This window comes from Pongo pygmaeus, chromosome Y (genome assembly GCF_028885625.2).
Source record: "Pongo pygmaeus isolate AG05252 chromosome Y, NHGRI_mPonPyg2-v2.0_pri, whole genome shotgun sequence".
Lineage (NCBI taxonomy): Eukaryota > Metazoa > Chordata > Mammalia > Primates > Hominidae > Pongo > Pongo pygmaeus.
In genome coordinates, this window is record NC_072397.2 from 33,328,316 (window position 1) to 33,351,996 (window position 23,681).

Below are 23,681 nucleotides of genomic sequence, written 5' to 3' on the forward strand. Positions count from 1 at the left end.
TTGTTCACAAATTTCTTGATGGTGTTCACCATTTCAAGGCTTGTTCTGTTACTGTCTTTCCTTAAATACTTCAGAAAGTACCCAAAATCGAGACCACAGCAAAGGACACTTCCAACTGCACTGAACAGCACAAGCTTGCTCCCACCCACAGCAGCCCTATTCAGAACATTAACCATTTCTTTAATTACTTTATGTCGATCTAGTTCATAGCAACATCTGGGTGAATCCATACTCTTTCTTCACTGCAATATATCTGTATGTGCTGACATTTTCTGTTAACCCTCTGGTGAATTACGTCTTCCTGATAAAACGCTGGTCTCTGCCATCGTCAGTAACATTTCTTTGCCCAATTTTCACTCTTGCAACTAATGTATGCATGTCTGTTTCTCCATTGGCTGCTAATACCACTATACCTTTTTTGGTAGCTGAGTCTGCAGCCATGAAAGCAGTAACTGAGCCAGACTTCTGAGAAAATAGTGGGTGAATCTGGGTCTTGTTCTCTATTCCACACTGTCCTGCCCTGGGATCTGATAAAGGCCTGATGACCTTCCCTTCCTCCTCCTTGAAGACCACTGTATCCTGCTGATCTGCTGCAATAGGGTGCAGATACTTGAGTTTCTGAATGCCACTCACTGTGTTCTTGTTGTGAATAGGGCTGTAAGGGGCAAGTGTCTTTCTTGATAGTTGAATATAGTAGCTCCATATTCTTTGGGTCAGACAGATGTGACCCTGGATTACTGCCAACATTCTGGCTGGCAGTACATAACTGGCTGCTTTTGAATTTGTGGTGTTGGCCAGACACTAGAGTTTTAGGAGCATTCTTAGAAAAGTTGGGCTTGGTAGATATAGAAGTTCATCTTCTGGTATTGTTTGAAAAAGTTCTAGTTGTTCTGGTCCATGCCCCTCTTTTATTTTTTCTGTTTTTCAGTCTGTCATCTGTTAAAGTCATATATACATTTTTCCCCAGTGCTGCTCTGGTTCCCAAGTGTCATACTGTTTCTTCCTAACCTTTCCAACACCAAATTTTATTTATTTTTCTATTTTTTAGACAAAGTCTTGAGCCATCACTCAGGCAGCGGTACAGTGGCACAGTTGCACAATCTCGGCTCACTGCAACCTCCGCGTCCTGGGTTCATGTGATTCTCCTGCCTCAGCCTCCTGAGTAGATGAGATTACAGGGGCCTGCCACCACACCTGGCTAACTTTTTGATTTTTAGTAGAAACAGGTTTTCACTGTAGTAGCCAGGATGGTCTCAATCTCCTGAACTCGTGATCTGCCTGCCCCAGCCTTGTAAAGTGCTGGGATTACAGGTTCACACCTGTAATCCACTTCTTTCTGCCTCCAGTTCTTCACCAGGTTCTGCATATGGATGAGCCTATTCTATTTCATCGCCACGGGTGTAGTGAAAATTGTTTGAAATAGCAGCTATACCATGTGCTTTAGGCTCTCCACACTTACGCCCTGGTGTGACAGCTTGGGCTTTGTCTCATGGTACATAATAGCTGGCTTGGTAGCCTCAAGTGAGAGTAGCTAAATCCACATCTCCTACTTTCTGGTGTGGTACAGAAAGCTTTATACCTGCCTGTTATTCTTTTTCTTTTTTAATTGTCATTGATACTGTGATTATATTGAATATTCTAAAGTTATTCCACTTTTAAAGTTACACTAGCTTACTTTCAATAACACACAAATCCCTTAACTCTGTATAGCTTCACCCCCATGATTTCCTTATTGAGTTCTCAAAATCATACCTTTATGCATTGTATGTCAAAAACATAAGTTATTTATAATATTTTTATTAAATATATTTGTGTTTTAAATTACTTGGGAAACAAATTGTGGAGGGGTGCACTGTTATTCCTTATGTTTTGTAACATCTTATATATTTATCTTTACCATAATATATATTCATTCACACTGCTCTTTATTGTCTGTTCATTTTACTGTGAAGTATCCCATAAGGCATTTTTTAAAAAGATAGTCTACTGGTAAATTGTCCCAGCTTTTATCTGGAAATGTCGTGATTTCTCCCTCACTTATAAGGGACAATGTTTTGAACATAAGATTTCTGTTCAAAAGTTTCTTCTTACATCATTTGGAATACATTAATCTATTGCTTTATGTCCTCTGAGTTTTCAGATAAGATTGCTGATTAATTTTGAGGGTTCTTGGAACATTACTAGCCACTTCTTTTGTTGCTTTCAAGATTTTCTCTATCTTTCTTTCAAAGGGTTTAATTATCATATAATTTGAGTTTGCTTCTTGGAGTTTCTCTTGCTTGGAGTTTGTTGCGTTTGACATTCTTCACCATTATTGTTTCTAAATAGTCTTCCTGATTCTTTTTGTCACCCTTTGGAATTCCAGTATGCATCATATGGCTGCTTGATAGTGTTCCACAGCATTTTAGGCTTTGTTCTCATTACTTTACTTTTTTTTCTATCATTTCCTAACTTAATAATATCAACACCCTTTCTTTGGTTTGCTGATAGTGTGTTCTTCCCCCAGCTCAAGTCTGCTTTTAAATATCTGTAGTGAATTTTTTTTTTTTTTACTTTTATCTCTAGACTCTTATAGGTTTTAAAATAATTTTACTATTTTTATTAAATTTGTTCACAACTTTTGGTGCTTCTTTTGTTTCTTCTATTAGCTGACTCTGAAACTTAATTCTAAATATTATGTTTTAGTAAGACCACCTTTTGGGCTCTCTAAAAAAAGTTTCAGATCATAATTTCTTTTTAATTCTTAAAATGAGCCATATTTCTCGGTTTCATTGTACAGTTTATCTCTAGACTTCTTTAGGTTTTAAAATAATTTTACTCTTTAGATTGATAATTTTTGTTCATAATTGTTTGTGCTTCTGTGTTTATTCTATTAGCTTATTAAGTATCTAAATTTTAAATATTATATTTTAATAAGGCTGCCATTTGGGCTGTCAAAAAAAGCTTATTTTTTCGTAGTTTTTTTTTTGCAGTCGTTCTTAGAATGAGACATACTTCCCTATTTCACTCTGTAGTTTGTGATTTTACCGGGGCTGAAAAAGAGCATTTAAAATTTAAAGTGCTGTAACTTTGAAAATAAGATTCTCTACTTCTATGGTTTGGTAGTGTTTTGTTTCTTCATTACATAGGCTCTTTCCCTCCTGTAAATCGTTGTACTGAGCTTCTTCTGGGGTCTTTTTTGAGGCACATTATTTTGGGGCACATATCGTTAAAACCACATTTCATTTTATATATATATATATATTTGTGTATATGTATATACACGCATGTGTGTATATAAGATTAATATATATGATTTATATATAATTATATGTAATATATCAGATATATAATATATAACATATCAGATATAGTATATAATATATCAGATATAGTATATAATATATCATATATAATATATAGATATGTATATATGATATATAATATATTACATATATTATATGTAGTATACAATACATTTATTATATATCATATATGATATATAATATATATTAATTATATATAATATAATTATATATGATATATAATATATTACATATCATATATGTCTGTTATATATTATATGTAATTTAATGATATATTATATATGATATGTGATATATAATATATTATATTATATATGATTATAGATGATTAATATATGATTCATATTAAATATATGATTACTTTAGAAAGTTTTAGTCTAGAAATGTCTTCAGAGAAAAAGAAGAGCAATCAGGAAAAAAATATTTTTGCTCTTTATATCTAATGAAGGTTGGTTGCACAGAGGGACAAAGAGCCTGCATAATGTTTAGGGAATAAAACAATGACTATTCCCCTCTGTCGGAACCTCTATAAACAGAAGCAGCAATCGGCAAGTGAGTCCTCCTGAGATTTGGAGGACAGAGTCCCTTCTCTTTACCATGGCTCTTGTAAGCTGCTCCAGAAATATTTGGAAGGCAGCATCCCACAGTGGTGGTTAATAAAGAATAAGTAGCTGCTGCTGATCTGGGCTACAAAATTGATAAAATTTAATTTTTATTTACTTTGCAAATCTTTTTTTGGAAGCTGTAAAACTTCATGTAGACTCGGAATTCTATAGTAATTGCATCATACTAATCCTTCCACTGTACCTGTTGTATACTTGAACAGACGGATATACAGTGATCCGTTGTACATTGCAGAACTTTCCCATAATCTACTATCATTTTACTTTGGCCTGTTTGTCTTTACACCTAAAATATGCCTCGCACAGAAGTCACAAATGTGACTCCTTCGTTTAAGGGTACACTTGCAACAAGGTGTGCCTTTTTAAGCAAGAGCTCACATTTACACTTCTTACAAGTAAAATGTTACATACTCTGACATTGAGTTACATGCTTTCCATACGCTCTTTCTTCCGCTTGATCCTGAATTTATTTTTTGCTCGTTTAAAAAATTTGGCTAATTTTTTAAAACCTTCTGTTTATTTTTTACATTACAATTAGGTGTTTTTGGGATTGCAATTATTATTGAAAACTTAAAATAGCCTACTATGAACAATACTAGCTTGTGTGAACCATTTAGTGTTTAATGTCGAAAATATAAGAATATGCTCCTCTTGTAGTTTTCCATCCTTCTCAATTTATATTATTATCTGCGATTATATCTGCCACACAGACTGTTCATTAACAGTTAAGTTTGCCGGGGTTGAAATAGTAATAGCATTTTTCTTATAGAGAAGCTTTAGTCACAATTTCCTTTAGCTTTTCTTTACCCAGACGTGTTTGCTTGAATTTCATTTTACCAGATATATATTTCAGGTTTGACAGCATTTTTCTGTTAAAACTTGGATATCCCACCACCTTCTGACTTCATGGTTTCAGCTGAACAATCATTTGTTATTTTAATCAAGAACTTCTTGTACTTAGCAAATTGATATTCCTTGTCTGCTTTTACAATTTTCTTTGTATTGGCTCTTGATTGCCTATAATGTTTTCTGATGTGGCTATCATTGACTATATTGTGGTTAAAGATTTTTGTCCTCTTTCACCTTTTAGATTGGGATTTCTAAGTTCAGGAAATGTTCAGCCATTTTTGCCTTACAAGTTTTTGGCTTCTGTTATTCTCCATTTATAAGATGTCCATATTGCATGTTCTGGTATACCTCATGGTGTTCTATTTACTCTTTATTTATTTATTTATTATTATTATTTTTTTTTAATTTTAATCCTCAGACTGAGTTTTTTCAGTTTTTATTCCTTCAGATTGAATGAATATTTACCTGCTCAAATGTGCTGTTAAACCCCTTTATTATAGACTTTACTTCAGTAGTTGCCCCATTTTTTTACGGGTTCTTTTGTAATTTGTCTCACTGATGCTCTCATGTTATTCTTTCATCATTTGTCTATCATTTCTCTTTAGCCCTACTTAAGACTGCTCTTTTTAGTTCTTTGTCTATAAAATTTGGGACCCACTTAATTCCTGCATTTAGTTTACATTGTTCATAACTTTCTGTTTGTTTTTGTGTTTCTGCTTTTCAGAAAACTATATTTGAAATGTCATAATGTGCTCACACTGAAAGTTACCTCTGTATTTGAAATGTCATAATGTGCTAACTCTGAATGCTTTTTGTTATTTCTGAAATGCAATGTGTTAGTTATTAAAAGCTTAGCTTGCATTCCATTGGCAATTTGAAAGAGAGCAATATGAAAACTATCACTTTTAAATACATGGTATGTATTAACATTCTCCTTTAACTCTCAGGGGGATTGTTTATCTTTCTCTCCTAACATTCACTTTCTTCACACTCTTAAGCTACAGATAAACTTGAGGGTTAAAGTATATTGTTTTCCATTTCTTTTAGAATGTTACTGTTGTAAAAATATGCATGATTTTCTAAGTGCTTCAGTATGTTAAACTGCTTTTGAATATTCAGATTTTTACAAATACTAATCTCTCTAAATTTTGTTCCTGTTTATCCTTAGCCTAGTGTAAAAAATAACAGTATTTTTTGTACTCAGCAACTTAAATATTTGTGACAAATTCCTGGAATTTCCAACCAAGAGTGACTTCTGAGTTAGGCAAAGGAGAAATAAATGTTTATTTTACCAGATTTTCATATGTCTTCTAGAAAGACTGAGAAAAAAAAAAAAAAAAAACAATTTAGCACATAAGGGCTTCTTTGCTTTTTCCAGGAGCAGGCATCAAGTCCTCATTTTGATAGTGTGGATTTCAATTCTGGAGGTTTCGTTTGTGCCTAGGAGTTGATATAACAATCCTTAAAGAAAAAATAATTTACAATTTTATAATTGTCTTTCTGGATTAAATATTTACTTGGTTGATATAAACTATTGATTTTCAGGGTCCAGACTGTCTTTGATGGTTTGAAACTTTTTTTTTACTTTTGAAATGTTTTGAAACTGCCATCCCTGCAGTTTTGCTTTTATTTTTGTCTATGAATCACTGAGTGTTTTCTAATTTCAGAGTTTATGGTTATTTATGAGGTTTATGTTTTGTCTCTTGTTTAAAATACTTAAAGTGAATGTTACACTTCCAATTTTGAATCCCAGAGGTTAGGTTTTTGTTTTAATGGTTATGTTAGAAAGTTTTTGGTTTTTTTAAGTGAAATTATCAATTTTGTAGAAAAAGTATGAGGTAAGATTCTCTGTTATGAAGTACACTTTGATTTTTGTAAAACAAATATACAGTAAGTGGCTTACAAAGTGACTTTCAAATAAATATCTAAAGAAAATAATAAGAAAATACTGTAAGCATGCAGCAAGATCAATAAGTACAATGATTCCTGGTGGAAGCTGGTATAAATTGTTTTTAAAAATCCAGCTACCTGTGGCTGCAGCAGACTGTAGAAGGGGAAAAATTATAGAGGATAAGCTCATAGAGGTAACAGACAGTCCATGTGATTGTCTGGGGTTTTTACAGGTCTGAAGATTTTACTTTAGATTTCACTCTAACCCTGGTTCATGACTGAAAGTGGTATTGGTAAGGTACTTACTAGCATCTATTGCTGAGAGGTTAGAAATACTGCTAAATATACTAAAATCTTGAGTGTCAGGCACCTTTGAGAAGTTAACAGTGTTGAAACATCTGTTGAGAAAATTATTTTTAGTAGCTCACATTTATAACTCTTTGATATTATATTTTGAAGATTTCTTAACTCCAACTTTGGCTTCCATAAAGCAGAAGGATTTGAAAAACTGTATATAATTTCCATTGATTCAACTTAGGGTAAACATTAATAAAGTAAGGTCAGTTCGGTTAATCAATGATTAGAAATTAAACAATATATTTTCTATTTCTCTCTTTTTCCTTCCAATTATTTTTTCAACATTTTTGTAATACATGAATGTCAAAAAATAACCCCTTTGTCAGCCTCTGTTTTGGATGTACCAAGGGAGAAAAATCAATGAATGGCATTTGGGATAGAGCTGATCTTTAGTACAGTTGAAAGGCATAAATAATACACGTGCATACAGGTGCATTGGCACACTATATTATGGATACACATTGTGCATTCAGAAAGCACAATGTGTATCCATAATATAGTCATGAATGATCCCAGTCATAATATAGTCAATAATGATCCTAGGATATTACAATAAGTGAGCCAAATGAAAGAAAACTTTTCAAGGATTATAGCTGGGGTTAGAGGACTTTCAATTTTGCTAAAGTTATTTAGTAGAACCAACGCTCAATTATCTCCTACATTTTAAAAAAATTGATACAAGTTTGCATAGTGGGCATCTTTGATCAGAATTATTTGTTCTCTGACTTGTTCGAACATAATAAAATAATGCACTCACAAGAAATGCATATTAGACAGTAAGAGAAAACAAAAATCAATGAATGAGGAAACCAATGTAATAGGAACAATTTCTAAAAATGTTAAGATAAATCCAAAAGGAGGTGAATTTCTACAATGGAAAATCTTTTTCATTTGAATCAAAAATTTGTTTCAGAACGTGAGCAACTAGCAGCAACCTGGTAATTATCCACATTTACACTGCTTCCCTAGTTCCCACTTAGCACCTGAGCTGTAGGTTCTGTTGTGGATGCTAGGGCCTTCTCCACTTGGCAGAACTCCTACCCATATAGGGCTGCTTTTTCTCCAAGATTAATAAAATGCCATTGAATACCTAAAAGGAAAAGGCAAGATTAATTTTTTTTTGCTTAATATACTAAAGGAGAGCTCTGCTGTTAAGACACATTCTTGGAACAATGCAGAAAGTGTGAAATTGAGGCACTGGAGACATTAAGTGGTGTACAGAAGCTAGCACTATTTGTAGAAACAAAGTTGTTCAGGAAAAGCTTGTAGTGAAAGAGGAATATTTATTGAAGCCTGTGACTGACCTGATTTTTCAAAGTGCTGGCACTGTTTTATTATTATTACTGTTACTATTACTATTACTACCTGTAACAGTTTTTTCACTGAGGCAGCTAGGCTTTATAGATTACTTAAATTTAAACATAATGTTCATGGGTACATTTTACAATGATTAGAGAACCAGTATTTACTAAAAATTTCTGAAAGTTTAAATTGTCATTTTCTAAGAAGACATAATACACCTTTTAAATAAATGAAGAGTATTTACCAATTGGTAGCCATTTGTTAAATCATTCCTCTGATATATGTTCTAGAGCCTTGGAAGTAAGTAAATAGAAAAATAAGTACTTAAAAAGTTTTTTTTTTTTTTTTTTTTTTTTTTTACATAGATGGGTATGGACCACTGAAGCACATACGCACATGGGTATGTATGTCAGGATTTTTTGTATGGAATTAGTTTACAATGTCACCATCAAATATGCTGACTTATTAAAAGATGGCTTACAGTTTTAGTATTTATTAAGAGAATGCTTTTTGATTTTCTCTTAGGGATAGTGATCAGCTGAAGACCTGAAGAAAGAAGATGGGTGACTTCTCCATTTCCAACTGAGGTACTGGGTTCACCTCACTGGGGTGTGTTATCAAGTGGGTGCAGGACAGTGGGTGCAGTGCACCGAGTATGACTCAAAGCCAGGTGAGACATCACCTCACCCAGGAAGCAAAAGGGGTCAGTGAATTCCCTTTCCTAGTCAAAGAAAGGTGTAACAGACTGGCACCTGAAAGATCAAGTCACTCCCACCCTAATACTGCACTTTTCCAATGGTCTTAGCAAATGGCACACCAGAACATTATATCCTGTGAATTAGTTGGAGGGTCCTATGCCCACAGAGCCTCACTCATTGCTAGCATAGCAGCCTGAGATCAAACTGCAAGGTGGAAGTGAGGCTGGGGGAGGGGCACCACCATCGCTGAGGCTTGAGCAGGTAAAGGAAGGGGCTGGGAAGGTCAAACTGGGTGGAGCCCCCCACAGCTCAAGGAAGCCTGCCTGCCTCTGTAGATTCCACCTGTGGGGGCAGGGTATAGCCAAACAAATGGCAGCAGAAACCTCTGCAGACTTAAATGTCCCTGTCTGACAGCATGGAGGAGAGTAGTGTTTCTCCCAGCACACAGCTGGATATTTGAGATCGGAGAGACTGACTCCCCAGGTTTGTCCTGGATCCCCAAGTAGCCTAACTGGGAGGCACCCATCAGTAGGGGCAGAATGACACCTCACATGGCCGGGTAATTCCCCGAGACAAAACTTCCAGAGGAACGATCAGGCAGCAACATTTGCCGTTCAACAATATCTGCTGTTCTGCAGCCTCCGCTGCTGATACCCAGGGAAACAGGGTCTGGAGTGGACCTCCAGCAAACTCCAACAGACCTGCAGCTGAGGGTCCTGACTGTTAGAAGGAAAACTAACAAACAGAAAGAATATCCACACCAAAACCCCATCTGTACATCACCATCATCAAAGACCAAAGATAGTTAAAACCACAAAGATGGGGACAAAATAGAGCAGAAAAAATGGAAGCTCTAAAATCAGAGCACCTCTCCTCCTCCAAAGGAACACAACTTCTCACCAGCAATGGAACAAAGCTGGATGTAGAATGGCTTGGGCGAGTTGAGGGAAGAAGGCTTCAGATGATCAAACTACTCTGAGCTAAAGGAGGAAGTTCAAACCCATGACAAAGAAGTTAAAAACCTTGGAAATAATTAGAGGAATGGGTAACCAGAATAACCAATGCAGAGAAGTCCTTAAAGGACGTGATGGAGCTGAAAACCAAAGCACAAGATCTACTTGAGGAAGGCACAAGCCTCAGTAGCTGATTCAGTCAACTGGAAGAAAGGGTATTAGTGATGGAATATCAAACAAATGAAATGAAGTGAGAAGGGAAGTTTAGAGATAAAAGAACAAAAAGAAGTGAACAAAGGCTTCAAGAAATATGGGACTATGTGAAAAGACCAAATCCATGTCTGATTGGTGTACCGGAAAGTCACAGGGAGAATGGAACAAAGATGGAAAACTCTCTGCAGAATATTATCCAGGAGAACTTCCCCAATCCAACAAAGCATTCCAACATTCAAATTCAGGAAATACAGAGAACACCACAAAGATACTCCTTGAGAAGGGCAACTCCAAGACACATAATTTTCAGATTGGCCAAAGTTGAAATGAGGGGAAAAAAATGTTAAGGGCAGCCAGAGAGAAAGGTCGGGCTACCCACAAAGGGAAGCCCATCAGGCTAACAGCTGATCTCTCAGCAGAAAGTGTACAAGCCAGAAGAGAGTGGGTGCCAATATTAAACATTCTTAAAGGAAATAATTTTCAACCTAGAATTTTATATCCAGCCAAACTAAGCTTCATAAGTGAAAGAGAAACAAAATCCTTTACGGACAAGCAAACGCTGGGAGATTTTGTCATCATCAGGCCTGCCCTAAAAGAGCTCCTGAAGGAAGCGCTAAACATGGAAAGGAACAACTGGTACCAGCCATTGTCATTACATGCCAAATTTGAAGACCATTGAGGCTAGGAAGAAACTTCATCAACTAATGAGCAAAATAATCAGCTAACATCATAAAGACAAGATCAAATTCACACATAACAATACTAACCTTAAATGTAAATGGGCTGAATGCTCCAATTAAAAGACACAGACTGGCAAGTTGGGTAAAGAGTCAAGACCATCAGTGTGCTGTATTCAAGAAACCCATCTCACATGCAGAGACACACATAGGCTCAAAATAAAGGGATGGAGGAAGAGCTACCAAGCAAATGGAAAACAAAAAAGGGCAGGGTTTGCAATCCGAGTCCTGATAAAACAGACTTTAAACCAACAAAGATCAAAAGAGACACAGAAGGCCATTACATAATAGTAAAGTGATCCATTCAACAAAAAGAGCTAACTATCCTAAATATATATGCACCCAATACAGGAGCACCCAGATTCATAAAGCAAGTCCTGAGAGACCTACAAAGATGCTTATAATCACACACAATAATGGGAGACTGTAACACCACACTGTCAACATTAGACAGATCGACGAGATAAAATGTTCACAAGGATATCCAGGAATTGAACTCAGCTCTGCACCAAGCGGACCTAATAGACATCTACAGAATTCTTCATCCCAAATCAACAGAATATACATCCTTTTCAGCACCCTGTATCACACCTATTCCAAATTTACCACATAGTTGGAAAAAAAGCATGCCTCAGCACATGTAAAGGAATAGAAATTATAGCACACTGTCTCTCAGAGCACAGTGCAATCAAACTAGAGCTCCGGATTAGGAAACTCACTCAAAACCACTACACTACATGGAAACTGAGCAACCTGTTCCTAAATGACTACTGGCTACACAGCAAAATGAAGGAAGAAATAAAGATGTTCTTTGAAACCAACGAGATCAGGGACACAACATACCAGAATAACTGGGACACATTCAAAGCAGTGTGAAGAGGTAAATTTATAGCAATAAATTCCCACAATAGAAAGCAGGAAATATCTAAAATTTGCAACCTAATATCACAATTAAAAGAACTAGAGAAGCAATACCAAACACATTCAAAAGCTAGCAGAAGGCAAGAAATAACTATGATCAGAGCAGAACTGAAGGGGATAGAGACACTAAAAACCCTTCAAAAAATCAGTTCATCCAGGAGCTGTTTTTTTTTTGAAAACATCAACAAAACTGACAGACCACAAGCAAGACTAATACAGAAGAAATGATAGAAGAATCAAACAGATGCAACAAAAAATGTAAAGGGAATATGATCACCAATCCCACAGAAACACAAACTACCATCCGAGAGTACTATAAACACCTCTACGCAAATAAACTTGAAAATCTAGAAGAAATGGATAAATTCCTCAACACATACAATCTCCCAAGTCTAAACTAGGAAGAAGTTGAATCTGTTAATAGACCAAGAGCAGGTTCTGAAATTGAGGAAATAATTAATAGCTATACAACCAAAAAAATTCCAGGACCAGATGGATTCACAGCTGAATTCTACCAGAGGTACAAGGAAGAGTTGGTACCATTCCTTCTGAAACTATTCCAATCAATAGAAAAAGAGGGAATCCTCTCTAAGTCATTTTAGGAGGCCAGCATCATCCTGACCCTGAAGCCTGGCAAAGACACAATAAAAAAAGTGAAATTTAGACCAATATCAATGATGAACATCGATGCAAAAATCCTCAACAAAATACTGACAAACAGAATCCAGCAGCACATCAAAAAGCTTATCCACCATGATCAAGTGGGCTGTATCCCTGGGATGCAAGTCTGGTTCAACACAGGCAAATCAATAAATGTAATCCAGCATATAAACAGAAGAAACGACAGAAATCACATTATTAACTCAATAGATGAAGGAAAGTCCTTTGACAAAATTCAACAATCCTGCATGTCAAAAATTCTCAATGAGTCAGGTATTGATGGGACATATCTCAAAATAATAAGAGCTATCTATGACAGACCGACAGCTGATATCATACAGAATGGGCAAAAACTGGAAGGCTTCCCTTTGAAAATGGGCACAACACAGTGATGTCCTCTCTCACCACTCCTATTCAACATAGTGTTGGAAGTTCTGGCCAGGGCAATCAGGCAGGAGAAGCATATAAAGGGTACTGAATTAAGAAAAGAGGAAGTCAAATTGTCCCTGTTTGCAGATGATAAGATTGTACATTATCAGCCCCCATCATCTCAGCCCAAAATCTCCTTAAGCTGAAAGGCTACTTTGGCAAATTCTCAGGATACAAAATCAATGTGCAAAAATCACACGCATGCTTAGACACCAATAACAGACAAACACAGAGCCAAATCATGAGTGAAATCACATTCACAATCGCTTCAAAGAGAAAAAAATAGATTCACGAAAGTTGAAATGAAGGAAAAAATGTTAAGGGCAGCCAGAGAGAAAGGTTGGGTTACCCACAAAGGGAAGCCCATCAGACTAAAAGTGGATGTGTTGGCAGAAACTCTACAAGCCAGAAGAGAGTGGGGGCCAATATTCAACATTCTTAAAGAAAACTATTTTCCATCAAGAATTTCATATCCAGCCAAACTAAGCTTCATTAGTGAAGGAGAAATAAAATACTTTACAGACAAGCAAATACTCAGAGATTTTGTCACCACCAGGCCTGCTCTAAAAGAGCTCCTGAAGGAAGCACTAAAAATGGAAAGGAACAACAGGTACCAACCACTGCAAAAACATGCCAAATTGTGAAGACCATCGAGACTAGGAAGAAACTGCATCAATAAAGAGCAAAATAACCAGCTAACATCATAATGACAGGATCAACTTCACACATAACAATATTAACTTTAAATGTAAATGGGCTAAATGCTCCAATTAAAAGACACAGACTGGCAAGTTGGATAAAGGGTCAAGACCCATCAGTGTGCTGTATTCAGAAAGCCCATCTCATGTGCAGAGACACACATAGGCTCAAAATAAAAGGATGGAGGAAGATCTACCAAGCGAATGGCAAACAAAAAAAGGCAGGGGTTACAATCCGAGTCCTGATAAAACAGACTTTAAACCAACAAATTTCAAAAGAGACAAAGAATGCCATTACATCATGGTAAAGGGATCAATTTGAAAACAAGAGCCACCTATCCTAAATATGTATGCACCCAATATAGGAGCACCCAGATTCATAAAGCAAGTCCTGAGTGACCTACAAAGAGATGCAGACTCCCACACTATAATAATGAGATACTTTAACACCCCACTGTCGGCATTAGATAGATCAACAAGACAGAAAGTTAACAAGGATACCCAGGAACTGAACTCAGCTCTGCACCAAGTGGAACTAATAGGCATCTACAGAACTCTCCACCCCAAATCAACAGAATATACAGTTTTTACAGCACCACACCACACCTATTCCAAAATTGACCATATAGTTGGAAGAAAAGCACTCCTCAGCAAATGTAAAACAACAGAAATTATAACAAACTCTCTGTCAGACCACAGTGCAATCAAACAAGAACTCAGGATTAAGAAACCAACTCAACTACATGGAAACTGAACAAAATGCTCCTGATTGACTACGGGGCACATAACGAAATGAAGGCAGATATAAAAATGTTCTTTGAAACCAATGAGAACAGAGACACAACATACCAGAATTTCTGGGACATATTCGAAGCAGTTTGTAGAGGGAAATTTATAGCAATAAATGTCCACAAGAGAAAGCAGGAAAGATCCAAAATTGACACCCTAACATCACAATTAAAAGAACTAGAAAAGTAAGAGCAAACACATTCAAAAGCTAGCAGAAGGCAAGAAATAACTAAAATCACAGCAGAACTGAAGGAAATAGAGACACAAAAAAACCTTCAAGAAATTAATGAATCCAGGAGCTGTTTTTTTGACAAGATCAACAAAATTGTTAGACCACTAGCAAGAATAATAAAGAAGAAAAGAGAGAAGAATCAAATAGACACAATAAAAAATATTAAAGGGCATATCACCACCGATCCCACAGAAATACAGACTACCATCAGAGAATACTGCAAACACCTCTATGCAAATAAACTAGAAAATCTAGAAGAAATGGAGAAATTTCTCAACAAATACACCCTCCCAAGACTAAACCAGGAAGAAGTTGCAACTCTGAATAGACCAAAAACAGGCTCTGAAATTGTGGCAATAATCAATAGCTTACCAACCAAAAAGAGTACAGGACCAGATAGATTCACAGCTGAATTCCACGAGAGGTACAAGGAGGAACTGGTAACATTCCTTCTGACAGCGGCATAAACAAAAAAGAGAATTTTAGATCAATATCCTTGATGAACATTGATGGAAAAATCCTCAATAAAATGCTGGCAAACCGAATCCAGCAGCACATTAAAAAGCTTTTCCACCATGATCAAGTGGGCTTCATCCCTGGGATGCAAGGCTGGTTCAACATACGCAAATCAATAAATGCAATCCAGCATATAAACAGAACCAAAGACAAAAACCACATGATTATCTCAATAGATGCAGAAAAGGCCTTTGACAATATTCAACAATGATTCATGCTACAATCTGTCAATAAATTAGGTATTGATTGGAAGCATCTCAAAATAATAAGAGCTATCTATGACAAACCCACAGCCAATATCATACTGAATGGGTAAAAACTGGAAGCATTCCCTTTGAAAACCGGCACAAGAGAGAGATGCCCTCTCTCACCACTTCTATTCAACAGAGTTTTGGAAGTTCTGGTCAGGGCAATTAGGCAGGAGAAGGAAATAAAGGGTATTCAATTAGGAAAAGAGGAGTCAAATTGTCCCTGTTTACAGATGACATGATTGTATATCCAGAAAACCTCATTGTCTCAGCCAAAATCTCCTCAAGCTGATAAGCAAGTTCAGCAAAGTCTCAGGATACAAAATCAGTGAACAAAAATCACAAGCATTCTTATATACCAATAACAGACAAACAGAGAGCCAAATCATGAGTGACGTCCCACTCACAATTGCTTCAAACAGAATAAAATGACTAGGAATCCAACTTACAAGGGATGTCAAGGACCTCTTAAAGGAGAACTACAAGCAACTGCTCAATGAAATAAAAGAGGATACAAACAAATGGAAGATCTTTCCATGCTCATGGGTTGGAAGAATCAATATCGTGGCAATGGCCATGCTGTCCAAGATAATTTACAGACTCAATGTCATCCCCATCAAGCTACCAATGACTTTCTTCACAGAATTGGAAAAAACTACTTAAAAGTTCATATGGAACCAAAAAGGAGCCCAAATCACCACGTCAATCCTAAGCCAAAAGAACAAAGCTGGAGGCATCATGCTACCTAACTTCAAACTATACTACAAGGCTACAGTAACCAAAAGAGCATGGTACTGGTACCAAAACAGAGATATAGATCAATGGAACAGAACAGAGCCATCAGAAATAATGCCACATATCTACAACTATCTGATCTTTGACAAACCTGAGAAAAACAAGCAATGGGGAAAGGATCCCCAATTTAATAAATGGAGTGCTGGGAAAACTGGCTAGCCATATGTAGAAAGCTGAAACTGGATCCTTTCATTACACCTTACAAAAAAATTAATTCAAGATGGATTAAAGACTTACATGTTAGACCTAAAACCATAAAAACCCTAGAAAAAAACCTAGGCAACACCATTCAGGACACAGTCATGAACAAGGACTTCATGTCTAAAACACCAAAAGCAAAGGCAACAAAAGCCAAAATTGACAGTTGGGATCTAATTTAACTAAAGAGCTTCTGCACAGCAAAACAAACTACCATCGGAATAAACAGGCAACCTACAAAATGGGAGAAAATTTTCACCACCTATTGTTCTGACAAAGGGCTAATATCCAGAATCTACAAAGCACTCAAACAAATTTAGAAGAAAAAAACAAATAACCCCATCAAAATTTGTGCAAAGGACTTGAACAAACACTTCTCAAAAGAAGACATTTATACAGTGAAAAAATAAATGAAAACATACCATCACCGACCATCAGAGAAATTCAAATCAAAACCACAATGAGATACCATCTCACACCAGTTAGAATGGCAATCATTAAAAAGTCAGGAAACAGCAGGTGCTGGAGAGGATGTGGAGAAATAGGACAAATTTTACACTGTTGGTGGGACTGTAAACTAGTCCAACCATTGTGGAAGTCAGTGTGGGGATTCCTCAGGGATCTAGAACTAGAAATACCATTTGACCCAGCCATCCCATTACTGAGTATATAACCAAAGCACAGTAAATTATACTGCTATAAAGGCACATGCACACGTATGTTTATTGCGGCACTATTCACAATAGCGAAGACTTGGAACCAACCAAAATGTCCAACAATGATAGACTGGATTAAGAAAATGTGGCACATATACACCATGGAATATCTTGCAGGCAGAAATAATGATGAGTTCTTGTGCTTTGTAGGACATGGATGAAACTGGAAATCATCATTCTCAGTACACTATCACAAGGACAAACAACCAAACACCACATGTTCTCACTCATAGGTGGGAATTGAACAATGATAACACGTGGACACAGGAAGGGGAACGTCACACTCTGGGGACTGCTGTGGGGTGGGGGGAAGGTGGAGCGGGGAGACATAGCATTAGGAAATATACCTAATGCTAAATGACGAGTTAATGGGTGCAGCACACCAACATGGCACATGGATACATATGTAACAAACCTTCAAATTGTGCACATGTACCTAAAAGTTAAAGTGTAATAATACAAAATAAAATAAAATAAGAGAATAAGATACCTAGGAATCCAATTTACAAGGGATGTGGATCACATCTCCTAGGGGAACTGCAAACCACTGCTCAATGAAATAAAAGACGATACACACAAATGGAAGAACATTCCATGCTCCTGTGTAGAAAGAATCAATATCATGAAAATGGCCATACAGCCCAAGGTAATTTATAGATTCAATGCCACTCCAATCAAATTACCAATGACTTTCCTCACAGAATTGGAAAAAAAAAAAAAACTATTTTAAAGTTCACATGGAACCCAAAAAGAGCCTTCATTGCCAAGACAATCCTAGGCCAAAAGAACAAAGCTGGAGACGTCACGCTCCTGACTTCAAACTATACTACAAGGCTACAGTAACCAAAACAGCATGGTACTGGTACCAAAACAGAGATGTAGATCAATGGAACAGAACAGAGCCCCAGAAATAATGCTGCGTATCTACAACCATCTGATCTGTGACAAACCTGACAAAAATAAGAAATGGGGAAACGATTCCCTATTTAATAAATGGTGCTGGGATAATTGGCTAGCCACATGTAGAAAGCTGTAACTGGATGAATTCCTTACACCTTATACAAAAATTAATTCAAGATGGATTAAAGACTTAAATATTAGACCTTAAGCCACAAAAACCCTGGAGGAAAACCTGGACTATACCATTCAGGTTATAGGCATGTGCAAGCGTTTCGTGGCTATAACATGAAAAGCAATGGCAACAAAAGCCAAAATTGGCAAATGGGATCTAATTAAACTAAAGAGCCTCTGCACAGCAAGAGAAACTACCATCAGAGTGAACAGGCAACCTACAGAATGGGAGAAAATTTTCACAATCTACTCATCTGACAAAGGACTAACATCCAGAATCTACAAAGAACTCCAAAAAATTTACAAGGAAAAAAAAAATCAAAAAGTGAGTGAAGGATATGAACACATACTTCTCGAAAGAAGATACTTATGAAGCCAAAAGACACAAGAAAAAATGCTCACCATCACTGGCCATCAGAGAAATGCAAATCAAAACCACAATGAGATACCACCTCACACCAGTTAGAATGGTTATCATTAAAAAGCCAGGAAACAACAGGTGCTGGAGAGGATATGGAGAAATAGGAACAATTTTACACTGTTGGTGGGACTGTAATCGAATTCAACCATTGTGGAAGTCAGTGTGGGGATTCCTCAGGGATGTAGAACTAGAAATACCATTTGACCCAGCAATCCCATTACTGGGTACATACCCAAAGGATTATAAATCATGCTGCTATAAAGACATATGCACACGTATATTTATTGTGGCACTATTCACAATAGCAAAGACTTGGATCCAAGCTGAATGTCCAACAATGATAGACTGGATTAAGAAAATGTGGCACATATACATCATAGAATACTATGCAGCCATAAAAGATTATGAGTTCATATCGTTTGTAGGGACATGGTTGAAATTGGAAATCATCATTCTCAGTAAACTATCGCAAGGACAAAAAACCAAACTCTGCATGTTCTCACTCATAAGTGGTAATTGAACAACGAGAACACATGGACACAGGATGGGGAACATCAGACACTGGAGCGTGTTTTGGGGTAGGGGGCGTGGGGAGGGATAGCATTTGGAGATATACCTAATGTTAAATGATGAGTTAATGGGTGCAACACACCAGCATGGCACGTGTATACATATGTAACTGACCGGCATGTTGTGCCCATGTACCCTATAACTTAAAGTATAATAAAAGAAAATGCTTTTTGAGAATACTTACAAACTGTTTCATTTGCCATCCCTTTATATATTTTTATATATGCACATATGTGTGTGTGTGTGTGTGTGTGTATGTGTGTGTGTGTTTGTGTACGTATATGTATATATAAACATGAAAGGGAGGTTATAAGTACTTATGCACGTGATCACAGTAGGCTGCCTGCAAGCTGAGCAAAAAGGAGAGCAAGTCTGAGTCCCAAACCTGAAGAACTTGGAGTCCACTGTCCGAGAGAAAATGTATCCAGCATAGAAGAAAGACATATGCTTTGGAAGCTAGGCTCATCTCACTTTTTGACTTGTTTCTGTCTGTTTGATGTTTGCTAGAAGCTGATGAGATTGTGCCCACCAGATTAATGTAGATCTTCCCATTGACTCAAATGTTAATTTTTTGGGGGGAAACACCCAAGAAACGCTTCCAGGATTAATAATCTGTATCCCTCAATCCAATGAATTAGACACTCAGTATTAACCATCACAAATCCACCCCTTGTTAACTTGAATCGAAATGCATCTCCTGCTATAATACATAATCTTCAAATGCAGAACAAAAATGAGGTAATAATTACACCTAACATAATTCAATTATCCTCTTACAACCAGGAATGCAACAATCCCCAATCAAAACACTATTTCATGAAGTTTGCAATATGCAAATATTGACAAGAACTCAATAAATCTTATGTAGCATGATAAAGGAAAATAAAAAATATTTTCTGGGTACATGTGTATACATGCATAATTTTTTTTTTTTTTTTTTTTTTTTTTTTTTAGCAAAAGAAGGAGGAAACACTTAAGTCAATTAACGTCCTGATTTCTGCAGCTGGTCACGTGTTTATAGCAGGTATGGATGATTAAGTTCTTCTACTAGCCATTCTGTGTTCCTTTTGCCTTCAGCACGCTCCTCAGCAGGTTGCAGTTTTTATTGTTTTGTTGTTGTTTTTGTTGCTCTTTTTGTTGTTGTTACCCTGGTGAGTGACCAAAACCTTAATACCTGAAGGGTCTGATCCAACTGTAGCCCTGTCAGGATTGGGCTGTTGTAGTTTTCCACTGACATTAATCACACTTCATGGTAATTCTAAAACACATGTTAATGCATCTTCTGTATGTTATACCACACTCTTTCTTCCCTCCATCGTGGAGGAGTAGGCTGATTTCATCTTGATAGTTCAGGTCAATCAACCCAGTCAACACTGTAACTGCCTTTTTAGAATGTTGACATAAAGGGAGGAGGAGGCCCAAGTGTCCAGGTGGCAATCTTGACTTCCACTTTAATGTAATCATTATTGTTTCATCTGGTGGCAGCACATTTCCTCGGGAAGTTAAGACCTCTAGGCCAGCAGAACATAATATCATAAAAAACAGGAAACAAAAATGTTGCTAGTGAAACACCAGTAGTGATAGTGAGTGGCAACATTTCTACTTCCATCACTTGATTCCTGGACCAGTGAATTTTGGCCATGGAAGTAACAATACCATATATTGGATGCTGATTCAGAGAATACGTGGTCCTGTGGAGAACTTTGCAATAGCCCTGCAAAGTATTGTTACATAGTTGACATTGCAATTGTAACTTCAAAAGGCCACTTCAGAATCCTATTAATTTAGTTGTTTCAGAATAATGAGAAACAAGGTAAGACCAATAGATATAATGAGCAGGAGCCCATGGCCACATTTCTTTAGCTGTAAAGTTAGTGCACTGGTCAGAGGCAATGTTGTGTTGAATACCATAATGGTGAATAAGGCATTTTGTGAGACCATGAATGGTAGTCTTATCAGAAGTATTGCGTGAAGAGTGGGGAAACCCATATCCACAGTAAGTGGCTATTCCAGCGAGGACAAACTTCTGCCATTTCCTTGATGAAAGAGGTCCGATATAATTAATGTGTCACCATGTAGCTGGCTGATCACTCCAAGAAACTGGGCCATACTGAGGGCTCAGTTTTGGTCTCTGCTGCTGGCAAATTGGGCACTCAGCAGTGGCCATAGCCAGGTCAGCCTTTGTGAGTGGAAGTCCGTGTTTCTGAGCACATGTGTAACCTCAATTTCTGCCACCATGGCCACTTTGTTCATGGACCCATCAGGCAATGACAGGGGTGGCTGGGGAAAGAGACAGAGTGGTGTCCCCGGAACCAGTGTTTTTATCCACTTGATTATTAAACTCTCTATCCACTAAGGCCCCTTGTTGGCTAGAACTCACACGGAATACAAATATTTTGATGGCTTTTGACCACTCACAAAAGTCCGTCCACATACCTCCTCCCCAAACGTCTGTCTTTGTCATCAATGTTCTAATCATGCATCTACCAGGTGCCTGACACCCAGCCAAACCATTGGCTATGGACCATGAATCAGTATATAGTTGGGAATCTGGACATTTGGGCATTGACACAGGCTGAACGAAAGAAGGTTGCGTGGCTGCAGTGGAGAATGTGAGCATTTGAGCGACTTTCTCATACCTTAGTTGTGCCTCAGGACCTGCTCAGCCTGGGCACGTGTATACCACATCCATTTCATGATGAAATGCTGCTGTGCACAACCCACTTTAAGACTCGATGGGTCAGAAAGCACCAAGTTCATGACAAGCAGTGTAGTTCACATGGTGACTTGATGATCAACGTTCAAATATTCCACCAAAGTCCAGCAGTGGGCCAAGAGTTGTCTCTCCAAAGAATGCTAGTTATCTGCAGAAAATGGCAGGGCCTTTCTTCAAAATCCCAGATTCGTATTCTCTGATTCACCTGTGGGAACACTGCAAACTACTGTCACATCATTGGCATTGTAATTGTAACTTCAAAAAGCCATTTCACCGTTCTATTTATCCAGCTGCTTCAGGATAATGGGAAACATGGTAAGACAAGTAGATTTAATGAGCAGGACACTGCTGCCACAGTTCTTTAGCTGTGGGCTCCAAACAACATTCCTGTCTGCCATTGAAACTTCAAGCACCATTGACTCTCCTGGTTCATATGGCCCAAAGGGTAGAGGTGTTTGCAATGCAGCCTGAAGAAGTTGCAGAGTCCTTTCCTGTTTTGGATGCCCCTGAAAGCTGGCAGCCCTTGGGGTCACTAATAAGTGGGCTGGGGGACATATTCAAACGAAAAATGTGATGCTTCAAAAATCTGAAAAGGCCTAGTAGGTACTATGCCTCTTTCTTGGTTATAAGAGGGGCCTCACACAACAACTTGTTCTTCACCCTGGAAAAGATATTGTGACAAGCTTCCCGAGACTGGACCTCTAGGAACGTTATGGAGGTAGAAGGTCTCCGAATTTTAGTCATATTTATTTCACGTCCTCTGGTACATAAATGTCTCACCAATAATTCAAGTGTGCTTGCTACTTCTTGCTCACTCATCAAGTCAGCCTAATCTTATCAATGAGATGGACCATTGTGATATTTTACAGAAGTGGAAAGCAATCGAGGTCTCTCTGAATAAGATTATGACAGGAAGCCAGAGAGTTAATATATGCCTGAGCAAGGATAATAAATCAGTATTGCTGGCCTTGCCAGCTGAAGGCAAATTGCCTCTGGTGGTCCTTATAGACAGGAATAAAGAAAAGGGCACTGGCCAAGTGAATGGCTGTATACCATGTAACAGGAGATGTATTAATTTGCTCACACAATAAACCACGTCTAGTATATCAGCTGCAAGTTGATTCACAACTGTGTTAAGTTGCGATACTCCAATGTCATCATCCAAGGTCCACCTGTCTTTTGCACAGACCAAATGGGAGAGTTGAATTAGGCTGTGTTGGTAGTTACCAATCCAGCATCTCTGAAATTTTTGATGGTGGCACCCATCTCCATAATCTTTTCAGGGTTTTGATATCATTTCTTATTTACTATTTTTCTAGGTAGGGGAAGCTCCAGTGGCTTCCATTTTACCTTTCGTATTGTTGTAGCCCTCACCTTGCAAGTCATGGAAATGTGGGATTCTGCCAGCTGCTAAGTATATCCATGAGAGTTATGCAATTTAGCACTGGAAAAGTGACCAAAGGATGACTGCAGGGACTCACTGGGCACGCTGTAAATCTGACCTAATAAGCTAAAGCTCTATTAATTACCTGATCTCCCTGAGCTCCTACATTAACTGTAGGACCACAATAACATTTTGGGTCCCCTGGAACCCACATCAGCACAGAGCTAGTGGCCAGTAGTTTCTGCAAAGTCTGATTATTTCCCTTTCCCCAATACACAATTACCTTGGTAAAGCTTGGAGTTCTTGGGGAAAGATGGCGTAAAGATTCACTGCATAAATAGTCAGTTATGTTGTGGGTTTCTTGGTCAAGGGAACCCAGCCTCCACTTCA